Raw genomic sequence first — 12,868 nt, 5'->3', positions numbered from 1 at the left:
TGTGGACCACAACAAGCTGTGGAAAATTCTTAAGGAAATGGGAATACCAGATCACCTTACCTTTCTCCTAACACGTCTATATGTAGGTCAAACAGCAGCAGTTAGAATCAGACATGGAACAACTGAAAGATTTAAAATTGGGAAAAGAGAATGACAAGGTATGCATTGTCACTCTGGTTATTTAACTTATATGTAGGATACATCATCCAATATGCTGGTCTGGATAAATCCCAAGCTGCAATCAAGATTGCTGGGAGAAGTATCAACATCCACAGATACGAAGATGACACCACCATAATAGCAGAAAGCAAAGAAGAACTAAAGAGCCTCTGGATGAGGTGAGGAGATGAAAAAACTAGCTTAAACTCAACATTCAAAAAACTATTCACAAAAAGATACTCAACAAAAAGATACTCATGGCATCCAGTCCCACCACTTCAAGTCATATAGATGAGGGAAACATGGAAATAGTGGCTGATTTTATTTTCTTGGGCCTCAAAATCACTATGGACCTTGACTGCAGCCACAAAATTAAAAGACACTTGCTCCTTGGAAGGAAGAAAGGCTATGGAAAACCTGCACAGTGTATTAAAAAACAGAGACTCACTTTGCTACAGAGGTCTTGTAGTGTCACAGCTATGGTTTTTCCAGTCATCAGGTACAGATGTGATATCTGAACCATAATAAACAGTGAATGCCAAAGAATTGAGCTTTTGAACTGTGGTGCTTGAGAAGATTCTTGAGAGTTCCTTATACAACAAGGAGATTAAACCAGTCAATCTGAAAGGAAATCAACCTCTGACCCCTGCTGTCTCAGCTGAGCCATCGAAAGAGGGCCTCCAGGTGGAAAGAACAGATGCTTCCACTGAAAAAGTACCTAACCATGGCAGCTCCAAGCAGACAGTTTGTAGCCCCACCCATGGAGAAGCTCAGAAAGCCTGAAGGCTCTGTGTACCCTGAGTCTCCCGATACATGCATTGCATTCTCCCCAGCAGCATTGGAGGCCAAGGAAGGGGCATTCTAGGCCCTGGAGGAGGGGGATGGCTCAAGGATCTACTGGGTCCATCACTTACCAAGTAGGACCGGAAAGGACAAAGCAGGCATATGTGGCAGAGACCTGGTGACTGGATGTGGGACAAAAGGGAACCAGCTCTCCATGAAGTACCTAACCTAAACTCCCCTGGAGGAGAAGCCCAGTGATAAGATCATCTGAGATGGGATGAAGAGAGTCTATTTCATTACCCCTTATAATTCCTCTGAATGAGGAGGTGGTGGAGTTGGTGGGTGCCCACAAACCCTTCCATGGCCTAGACTATCTCCCAGTCTCTTTCTTTGGGGCTGCCTCTCCCCAGCTTCAGTCATGTAGTTCTGGAGGAAATTGACAATCATGTGTGCTGTTGGGTCAAGGCCACAAGACCATGTAAAGCCAATCATAGTGTCCCATGGCCCTGCCAGGACGGCTGATCTAGGACTATACTTGTGATCTGAGTTGTGTCATTCAGAGAACACCCTTAAACTCTGATGTCTTCAGTCTTTTCTTTCCTTATTGGACATGCCTTCAGGATATATAACCCTAGGGCAGGTAGCTTGGACTCCCTCACTAGGTGTAGAAGCCTTAAGGAAGAAAGTTGTCAGGCTAAGACCATCAAAGAAGAGGGAATGAAAGAGTGAGGGTGTGAAATAGAGAATGATGACTTCTGATTTCTTGTGTCCAGTCACTGAGATCTTTGTATTTGCTCTGAGTCTTGTGTCCTGGATTCCCAGAATCACTTCAATGAGCCTCCCCTTTCCTTGAAGCCAGGTGGAGGTGGGCTCCTCTCAACTGTGATTCAGACTTTGTTCTAGATCCTTCCTGAACATTGTACACCTCCCAGACACAAACAGAGGCACCTGTTTGTTTCAGCACCATTATGAATGAAACCCTTTATTCTTTAATGAGAATAGGGTGTGCAGACCACCAAATACAGTTCACCAGCATCCTGGGCAGGAGTACCCTAAGTGTGATTTAGTGTTTGCTCGGAGCAGCCTTACTGATTCCTGGAGCACTCCAAGCATTTATACTGCCTGTGCCAGGCCAATCCTGTCATTTCCTCGATCCAAGACTGAGAAATACAGCCTCAGGAAGACATCACCCAGCATCCAGGTCTCTCTAGATGTCCTCACTGTGTTTGTTCTCTTTAAAGGTGGTATAGCAGTGGCCTCTAGAATCCTGGGGGAGTCAGAGACACACACCAGTCAGCATGAGCCCTTATATGTGACTCCCACAAACATCCAGACCCAGCACAATTCTTGGTTTTATTTCCCTCTTTTGGTAAGTATCAAGGGGTTTTCTCATTAGCAGGGGATATGAGAGTTCATCCACAACCAAAAAGGGCCAAGACATGAGGTTGCCATGAGGAAAGGTGTGGGGGAGGGGAGGACAGGGAGTTGGGGATACAGAGGAATGATAAACAACAAAGTCCTACTGCAGAGCATAAGGAAATACATTAAATATCAAGTCATAAACCACATGAAAAAGAATAAGAAAAAGTATATATTTCTGTATGTGTATAACTGAGTCACATTGCTGTGCAGCAGAACTTAATGCAATACTGAAGATTTGCCACACTTCAATAAAAATTTTATAAAAGAAAAAGAGTGTCCATAGTTCTCCTCTCTCCCTGTTTCTTTCCTCTGACTCCTGCTCCTTGTTTTCTCTGCAGAGAATGCTGGTTCTCCTCCTGCGTCCCCACAATCCATACTTTGTTAAGAAACTTTATTTTGTATTGGAGTATAGCTGATTAACAATATTCTGAGATTCAGGTAGACAGTAAACGGACTCAACCGTATATATCCATGTATCCTGGTCCAAAAATACCCCTCACATCCAGGTTGTCATATAATTAACTGGAGTTCCCCGTGCTACAGAGTAACTCATTGTTGGTTATCCATCTTAAATAGAGCAGTGCCCACAACACGTTCTTGAAGACTTAACTCAGGAACTCTGGGAAGCTTCCTTCGGCCCACACTCACCCTCTTTGGCCACTCCAGGCTTGGCGGGGTAATGTACTCTGGTTCTCCATTTCCACTAGTCAGTCCGTAGCCCTCATCACCCCAAGTAAGTCCCTAGTGCCCCAACGCAGAGCACCCTGAGATGCTATTTGCATGGAATCCAGTGCAGTTTTGCCTAAAGCAAGCAACCCTCCACATGGCTTCATGAGTTTACAGTTTTAGAATTCCTGAAATTCCCTCCCTTCCTCAAAGTCTTCTTTGAGCCCATCAGCCTGCTCTGAACTCCCCTAAGGAGCTGACATGAAGCCTCCACCCTGTGCCGGGGCTGAGCAGTCACTGTGCACCCTTTATTCACATTAGCATCCAGCCTCCCCACAGAGGGGTCAGGTAGCCTGACTCACAAAAGGAGCACATGGCCAGAGCTAGGGGAAGATGCACCTGAGAACTAGGCTGACCATGTAATTTATCATCCAAACCAGGAAAATTGCGAGAAGGGAAGGGAGACTGTTAATCCCTATGGTGGGACAGCACACTGGGACTGTCCCCAGCCATTCTCCTGTTCACATGGCCTATTTCAGTGACCACTAGAGCTGACTTTCATGTTCATGCATCTGAGGTTTCAGATTGAATTGAAGCTCTTTGAGGACTGAGGACCATAGTGTTCCCCTCTCCTTGTGACTCCCACCATGCCAGCATGGTGTGGCGTCTCCACATTTATTTCAGGATGATCAGTGTCCCAGACGGCACTTTACTCTGAAGTGGTTCGTGTTGCGGGAGGCTCTGGCCCAGCAAGGCTCAGCAGCATCTGCAATAGTGCGAGATGGCCTGCAGAGGGCGCCTTCCTCCCAGCAGCAGCCCAGGGGTTCCTGCAAGTTCCTATTTGAGAACCACCCCTCAAGGTTCTCCCCTCACCTTGAGGATGTAGGCTCGAGCTGGCACTGGGTATTTGATGCCGTTGATAGTGAAGCTAATAGAGGGCAGGGTATTGACCGCAAAATATGAAACATAGTGCTGTTGGAGAGAGAGGGAGAGAGGTTGGCCCTGGAGATCCTTCTTGTGTATGGAGACTGGGAGTGACCCTGGGGCATGACCCTTCACCTCGGAACCCCGTGGCGTGGTGCCGATGCGCCTCTGGATGTTATTGACCAGTCTTCTTGGGCCAAGGATCAGTGATAACCCGGTATGCACAAGGGCCTCGCAGCCGCCAGAACAAGCAATAACCTTTCTTTTCATGGAGATGCTGAGAGACAGTGTGACAAAGCGGGCATCAAGGCTGCTCTGAGTCTCCCCAGAGCTGCCCCCTTCCTGACTGTCTCCTAAACAGCCCTCCATCTTTTTTGTGCTGACTCTTTTCCTTTGCTCTTGACACGGCACCTTCCTTGACATCCTTGAACGCAGTACTTGAATACACCAGGATCTTTGGTATCTTGACACAAGCTGGTATTCCTTCCTAGAAGAGTCCCCTCCCCTTTGACTAGCAAATTTCTTCTCATCTTCCAGATTCCAGCTTCATTGTCATTGATTTAGGGAGTCTTTCCCTCGGTGTTTATCAGTCTCCTGTATTGGTGGTCACTTTCTATAGACCCTATCTCATATCTGCTACTGCTGCTGCTAAGTCATTTCAGTTGTGCTGACTCTGTGTGACCCCATAGACGGCAGCCCACCAGGCTCCCCCATTCCTGGGACTCCAGGCAAGAACACTGGGGTGGGTTGCCATTTCTTTCTCCAATGCATAAAAGTGAAGTCGCTCAGTCATGTCCAACTCTTTGCAACCCCATGGGTTGCAGCCTACCAGGCTCCTCCATCCATGGGATTTTCCAGGCAAGAGTACTGGAATGGGGTGCCTCTCATGTCTAGCATGTAACAAAGTCACAATTCACTATGTGTGTGTGTCATTTCTTTTGCATCTGCCTTCTTAGATGTGAGGGCGAGTTTTATTCTCATTGCCTCCTTAAAGTGCCTGGCACACCGTGGATGCCCGATGCTTGTCTGTTCAGTGAGTGAATGAAGACTGTGAGAATAATTAATGAGAAACATCCAGAGAGCTGTATCTGGTGGGAAACTAATAATGGGTCAATTGCAGAGTGAAGATGGAGATTCTCAGGGGCAGCAGATTCTCACAGCGGTGGGAGAGAGGGGCTCCTCTGGGAGAGGGTGTCTGCCAGTACTGCTCCTACAACCAGCTCAGACCCTGAGATCCTGGCCAGGAAATACATGACTAGCCCACAGAAACTCCAAAGGACAGGTCAGATTTTGTCTGAGGTTATCACACAGAATCCTATCAATTATGCCTCTTGTCCTCATGTCACTCCTGGATACCACCTTCTTGATTCTTTGTTCTAGCCCCTGCCCCACTGTGTGCCCAGGTACATGGGGTGTCTTTTTTATTAGTTGCTTTCAAGTCTTAAGACTGCAGCCATCCTCTCTCCACTGCTGGGTAGCTGCTCCCTAAGGAGACCAGTTTTCCCCATTTGCTGAGGACTTTGCCTGTTTTTAAACTGACATTTATCTGTACTGAGAACTTCCTTGGTCCCAGCTAGCCCTGGACAGTTGGTCATCTTATAACTCTGTTCAGGCTGGTGTAATCCTCCCTGATCCTCTGTTTGCCACACTGTAGAGTCCTCTAACCATGCTCCACGCCTCACAGGGCAGTGGGTGCAGCCCTCTTCCAGCTGCACAGACCTCTCCGGACCCTTTTAGGATCTTGGTCAGAGCCCTGGTCCGAAGGCCTGGGGATTATGAACCCACGAGTTGTTTGTGTATCTATGTGTTTATGTGTTTGTTTGTATATGTGTTTGTATGTGTCTCTAATTGTGCTTTCCTGTCTCTGACTAGCTATGCATGTTTATATGTGTCTCTGTTTATAAGTGTCTGCTAGTGTGTTTCCATGTGTCTGTGTGTCTGTGTCATTGTGGGTGGTGTATATGTCTGCATCACTATGTATCTGAGAATCCATTTGTGTGTGTCTGCTTGTGTCTGTGTACAGATGTGGAGCATCACTTGGGCTGACCTTCAGAGGGAGAGGCTTACCAGTCCATATGTACACGCCAGTCTCCCGCTTGGATCAGTGGAACCCAGTTGAGCACTCCCTGGTAGTAGGCTTTGTCCACCCCACCAAACATCACCACACTGCCCTTCCCCTGCATCTGTAGAGAGAAAAGAAGGGGAGATCTTTGGAGGACAGTAACAACAGCACTGTCTGAGAGCTTGTGTTTGTGCTTGTCTACCCATCAAGGCCCTAATAAGGTCTCCATTTACAGATGCAGAAATCGAGGCTAGGAGCAATTGAGAACCAGACTGAGGTCAGTAACCGGCTAATGAGTGGCACAGAGGAGGTTAGAAGCTGAGTCACATGGCTGGGCTCCACCCACTATGTCTTCTGAAGAGGCCCAGAACCTACTGCTACCTGTGTGCTCAGAAACCCTCAGATGACACAGTGCTGAAGAGTTTTTGCTTTCCACTTGTCCACCTTGTCATTTTTCAGGAAAATCAAGGTGTGGGAGTTCTAAGGGTGTGGGTTCAGGTCACCCAGAGTTGGCTCTGCTGACCTGTGACCTCTACTGTCCAGAGGGTCCCACACTCAGAAGGGACCCCAACTCTGCTCTCCCTGTCTTGAAATGCCTAATATTTCTTGAACAAGGGGTCCCACACTTTTGTGTCCCACACTTTCATTTCTCACTGGCTCCACAAATTGGGTAGCTGGTCCTGGGCTCCCAGTGAAATGCTAATGAGAAAGGAAAGATATCCAGCATCCTTCTCCCTCCTTCCTTATCAAATTCATAAGCAAATCCTAATGCCTTTCCTTCAACTTGTTTCCTGTTGCCTTCCATTAGCCTTCCTCCTCATTCACCCCTCTAGACCAAGTTACTGCTCTTGAGCCCAGGAGCAGGAATGTGTTCCAATAAAACATTATTTATAAACACCAGTGGTGATGCCAGGTAGGGCCCTGGGGCCACAGTTATCCTGGGTTAGATTATCTCTCAGGATACTTCTTTATCAAGTGTTCTATAATTTTCATGCAACTGAAAGCATCTTACAGCTAATTTGGAGAAAGGGATTGTCCATCTCAGACTTACTTGCTCAAGTAGAAGGCAAAAACAGGCTCAGAAATGGCACCTTGATTCTTCAGGTTGTCAAAGATGGGAATGGCTCCAGTGAAGGATATGTTGGGGTAGTTCAAGCCCAAGACGCCATCAAAAGGTATACCCTCAAACTCGGATTCCGCCATGCTTAGACTGAATGCCTGCTCGGTGCTTACAAGGTCCCCAATCTGTGGGAGAGACGAGTGTTCCCACTTACAGATACGTAAAGTGGGACTAGAACTGGGCTGGGGTGCATTGCCATTAGATCCTCAGAGAAGAATTGAGGCTGGGCTGTGTCTTTGGTGGACCTCAGACGGTTAGACCAAGCTGGGAGGGGAATATGGGTTCCATTTTTGAGAGGCTGTGAATTTTAAAACATCTGCCCCTCTGAAAAACACCACCTGAGTAAGTCAAATTGGCCTTGTGGCTTCTGTCCAGGTGGGGCAACCAAGAGTCAGGCCAGGACCCACTGGTGCCACCTTGTGGACAAAACAATCAAGAGCAAAATAGCCTTCTCTTTGGCATCACTATCACCTAATGACAGGAATGGACTGAATTCTCTGTAATGTACTGTGGATTCTGCATCTGTCCAGGAAGACAGAAACCGAAAACACAATCTTGCTTGCAGGGATCTATGAAATTACTGCCTGGGGAATTCACTTTTGGGGATGTGTGTGTGTTTGTGTGTGTGTATGAGAGAGAAGGAGAGAGATGGGAATTACTCAAGTACTTTGGGGTGGCAGGCCATAGGTTTATTAGACTCTCAAGGGTCTTCTAGAGTGAGAACTCATTTATCAGACCCCCTGACAATTCTCACCTCCAGTTTCCCACTCTGGATACCTGAAGCCCTCGACTGCCCCCCAGGGTCCCCAGATAAGTTTTATCCTGTCCCCAAACACCCCACAGCAACTTCAGTCCTGAAAAGCCAGCCTAGTTCCACCACTTACCACATGTGTGACATCAACAAGGCCCTTGCTGTCTGCACCTCAGTTTCCTCATATGTCTCATGAGCTAATCAGACCACCTGCTGTGTGGTGTTGTTGCAGGATTAAACCAGTTATTACCTGAAAGTGCCTGGAACAGTCTGAGAATATAAAAGTGGGTGTTTTTTCCCCTCTTCTTGCTCCCAGCAAAATGAGCCTAGAACTGCTCATGGGCAGAGGAGCTACAAGTCCACACCTCAAGCTACTCTCTGGGTTAGCTAATCTGTTTGCTCATGTGTCACCATAGGCACTGCCTCCCCAGGGACAGGATTCTGTGTGTAAGATGGTCAATATCTATGGGAGTTAGGCTAGGAAGGGTCCTGCCCGATGGCCCTGTACCTGTTTTGCAAGCAGTGGTCACTCCTTAGAGAGTCCTGACTCAGCTTCTGTTTACACGTTACCCGAATGGTGCATTAAGCAAGAAATCCCTTCATCCTTCCAGAACCATAGGCGATGCCGAAGGTCTTTCAGGTAGGCCAGGAGGTGGAAGACTCAAGATGTCTGAACATAACGTGTGTAGCTACAGACACAAGAGATAAGTGTCATCAGGTCTCAAGGGTGGAAACCAAGGCAGCCGGGCATGTGAAGGATGGTCCGGGTACGAGGTATCTGTCCTCACAACAGGTTGGACTGGGGCAAAAGATAGAGGGCACCCACAAGTCAGATGAGGCTGTGTCAAAGACAACCTGGAATTCCTGAGGGGTTGTTCCAATGGTGATGTTACCCACATAGAGCATCTATAGGAAGAAGGAGGGAGTGGGTTAGTGCAGAACGGGCTACCCTCTATTCCCACACTGATGCCTCCCTTTGGGTGTCACATATCTCTTGAGATCACTTTCTAACCACCATGCACCTCACAGCCTTTTGTCACAGAGGTGCCTGCATTTGATTTTTTTTTTTTTTTTCTGTACTACATGGTATGCAGGATATTTAGTCTTACCAGGCATTGAAGTGGTACCTCCTGCATTGGAAGCCCAGAGTCACAACCCCTGGAACTCCAGGACTGCTGGGCACTCAAGGAAGTCCTGGTGCCTTCATTTGAGAAGCTCCATAGTCTCTTCAAACCCAGCCTTAGCACCCCCATCTCCAGGAGTCCTTCTTGATAAACCTCAGCTACTCCCTCTAAACTCAGACCACATCCAATCAACACCACACGTGACCCTTTCATGACATGTATTTACTCTTTGCCTATCTCTCAGGCTGGGATGGACATTCTTGAAGACAAAATAAGCCCTTTTTCTAATCCAAAAACAGTAACCACTGTGTTAGATTCTGATGGCCTTACACGGAAGGCCTTTTTACTGCTTTTTACTGCTATGGTTCTTGCATCTGTGGAAACTGAATTCCTCTGCCTGGGGATTCACAATTGCTTTGCAGTTAGTTCTACATTTTGATCAGTGATGGTTCACTCTTCATCTGAAACTGAGTGGCTCACTTTGTTCAGAAGGAACAATTGCCATCAAACTAAGACACATCTTGGACACAGAAATGTATATTTACCTGCCACCTGGTAATTGCTGGACCCAGTCACCACAGACCAAGAGTTGAAGATGAGAGTGCCTTCTCCTCTGGTTGGGGTCCCTGTTTTCCAGTATGTCTGCCTCCTGCAGGAACCCCAACCCCAGCATCCCACCTGGCACCTCCAAATGAGCCCCGGTGCTAAGCTAAAGCACCAGGAGGTGCTGTGGAGCACCATCCTCCCAAAATACTCACATCCATGGTGTTCCTTAGGGTGTGAGTAGTTATATTTGAGCCACAAGAATAAATCTGGAACAGTCTATAAGTACGTTCCTTCAGAAAATTGTTCAGCAGGTTTTTTTTTGTTTGTTTTTTTGTTTTTTTACTGAGGGTTTTTCGCATGATCTTCACTTTTGTTAGAGGTATTCTTTCACCGAGCATTTAACAAAGAAAACAAAGAAGAAGCTACAATTAGCTGTCAGTTTTAAGGTATAACTGTCATTGTAATGGCTCTGTGTATTTTCCAATCATTTTTATGAATCACCTTGTTATCAGAATTTTATGCGTATACCATCGCAAAGACATAGGTTTGGATACAGGTTCTGTTCTGTAATGTTGGGTAAGCCATATGCCCATGTGGGGTCTGTCTACCCCTCGGTCAAATGGTGGAATGTAATAATTCCCACCCTCCAAAAAGAATATCTTGTGGATAAGTTAAGTGATGGATATAATGTGCCTGATAAATAGGAAGTCTCAACAATGACAGCCACTAGCATTGCTGTTGCCATCCCACTGTATCCTTCTCATAGAAGCTCAGGGAAGGAGGTAGAAGGGGGATTATTATACTCTTTTCCCAGGGGAGGAATTTGAAATACAGGAAGTTTGTGAGTTGGCTGTAGTCACACTGCTTGTCAGATGTAAAACCATGTATAAGTAGCTCTCCCAATCTTTCTCCAAGTTGAAAAAGAGAGGGTTGAAAGAAGAATCCAAGAGATGGGGAAAATATTAGGGACATTAAGAGGCTCAAGAGCAAGGAAGAGTTAAAATTGAAAAATTAAAAGTAAGGAAAAACAACAGAGTTATCTGCAGGCACAGAGACTTCCAAAGAGACGGGGAGATAAATGAGAGAGGTACAGAGATAAATACACACCGAAATAGAGAGAGAACAGAGAAGAGATCTAGAAAAAAACTGCAGAAAAGTGCTATTCCACAGGGCCACACCTACATCTGCATAGGCTGTGCACTGAACAATTGCAAGGAGTTCCATTTTCAATAGGTTACACGTCTGGGCCCCAAGAGTTGTGCAACCATGCAACTCTATGCCATGACCCTTGGGACCCACAGTCCCTATAGCAAGGTACTTATCAATAAGTAAGAGTTGAACTTTAAGACTGTCAGGGAAATATTCCTTTCCCATCTAACCCTGATGGGTGGAAGAATAATCAGATGAAAAGAAACATCCCAGAAAGGAAGATGATACCCCTTAGAGTCCCTATACTTACACAACTATGCACTCTGAGAGGGACACCAGTACGAGGAGCCCAAGCCACTTCATGTTTCTTTCCTGGCTCCAAGTACTCAGGGAAAGTTCGGTTCTTAGCATGTAGTGAAGACCAAAAATGTCTAGTTATATATGCTCTGAATGACCTAATCGTTCCCTAGGCCATTAATTGATCTGATAAAAATGAAAACCTCTCGAAAATGTTTACCTCCATCAGTGTCCTTGGGGAGTAGACGTTGAAAATTCTCAGAATACAGAGAATTCTACTGTAATCTCTTCCTTGAGGCTTGTCTGGAAAACCAAAGTGAATGGCACGGACATCTAAGAGCATGGGAAACTTGCCAAATTGGAGAAAAAACTGCTAATAACATCATAAAAATGAATATTAGGGACCATGCTAAACTTTCGTGATATCATGTGATCTTCCAGTCACTTCATGAGATGCGCATTGCTGTCCTCATTGGAGAGCTGATTGCTAGGAGGAAAGTAGTCAAATGGCAAAGTAAAGCCTTCAAGGGCAGACCAGGGACATACAACTGGCTTTAGGTAGTGGGTCAGATGGCAGATATTAGGTGCACCTATGATGCCAGCCTGCATCAAAGCTTTAGGGCAGGGCAGTATTTCAATTGCATGGTTTCAGAATTGGAAGAAATATCAAATGTATCCACAAGATTTTTCATATCATTCAACAAACCTACAAGGAAGACCTGTGTGCTGGGATCTGGATTAGATGCTTCAAATTCAAAGTTGATCAAGACACAAGTGGTCTTTATCTTAGGCAAGCTAGCAGTCTAGTTCTCACAAACTCATGGCCACGGAGGCGAGAGAAATGATTCAAGAGTTAGGCAGCCATGCTGGACCATGGGCAGAACTAGCCTTACCACAGGGAGCAGCCTTTCCTCCACTTCACGCATGCTGGAAAGCAGGCTAGTTGGCCATGTTTTCAAGAGAATCAGAAGTTTGGATATTTATGTACAATCTACTGATTTTAATGTTAGCCACTATTCTTTTCTTCCAGAAAAAATATAATGGGAGCCAAATCGACACCACAGTGTGCTGGATTCAGCCTTCAGGCTATGCCTGTTTTTATTTCTGGCCTGGAGTTGGGAGTGAGTGGTGACGGAGAGGGATTTAATTCAAGTTGATTGATGTAAAGTGACTGAATGCATACTAAACATGTCATTTTTCTTTCTGTTTATAAAGGAAGATCACCAGGGACATATAAACCAACTAATTTAATAATGTCCATTTGCTGAAGATAAATGTATATATTTCTTATGTAATTCCCCAGTAGTGTCCATGCCTTAAAAATTTTTGTCCGCCAAACCAAACATACAAAAAATTAATTTTGAAGTATTTTTTTAATCAAAAAGACAAAACCACTCAAATCTCCTGCTCAGCCTGAGATTAATAGGGCTACCTTCAAACTGTTAGTGAAGCCAGAGTAAAGATGACAGTGTTTTATGACTCCTTCCATGACTCCCAGGGTCCATTCCTGCATGAGATCTATCCAGCCTGTCCCTTGGGTCCAACAAAAGGAGCCTGGCCTGATTGCCAGGTGTGTATAGATGAGGCACTGTGTCTTAATCCTCATTTTTGCATATTGTTTAAGTTTTGGTGTTAAATTACAACAGGGGAAAAATAACAGCATTTAATAAATGACACACACTTATACCTTTTAACTCAGCAGTTTTACTTCTATGGATCTATAAAATGATACATTGATGAAAATATAAAAAGCCAACTGCACAAGCTATCTACTGCACATTGTTTTTAAAAGTAGAATATCTTTAGGCCAATTTATTCCTAAGTAATTTACTCTTTTTGTTGCAATGGTGAATGGGTTTGTTTCT

The 12,868-nt window shown here is 45.5% G+C and overlaps 1 pseudogene; it reads right to left on the bottom strand.

The window, feature by feature from the left end:
• Window positions 1-2,055: 2,055 nt before the first annotated feature.
• Window positions 2,056-11,069, bottom strand: LOC147342095 (pregnancy-associated glycoprotein 1-like; annotated as a pseudogene).
• Between the last annotated feature and the right edge of the window lie 1,799 nt (window positions 11,070-12,868).

Source organism: Bos grunniens, chromosome 29 (assembly GCF_055505025.1).
Source record: "Bos grunniens cultivar Pamir isolate PY7600 chromosome 29, Bosgru_T2T1.0, whole genome shotgun sequence".
Taxonomy (NCBI): Eukaryota; Metazoa; Chordata; class Mammalia; order Artiodactyla; family Bovidae; genus Bos; species Bos grunniens.
The sequence above is the reverse complement of the archived record's forward strand: the minus strand, read 5'-3'. Positions and strand labels throughout refer to the sequence as shown.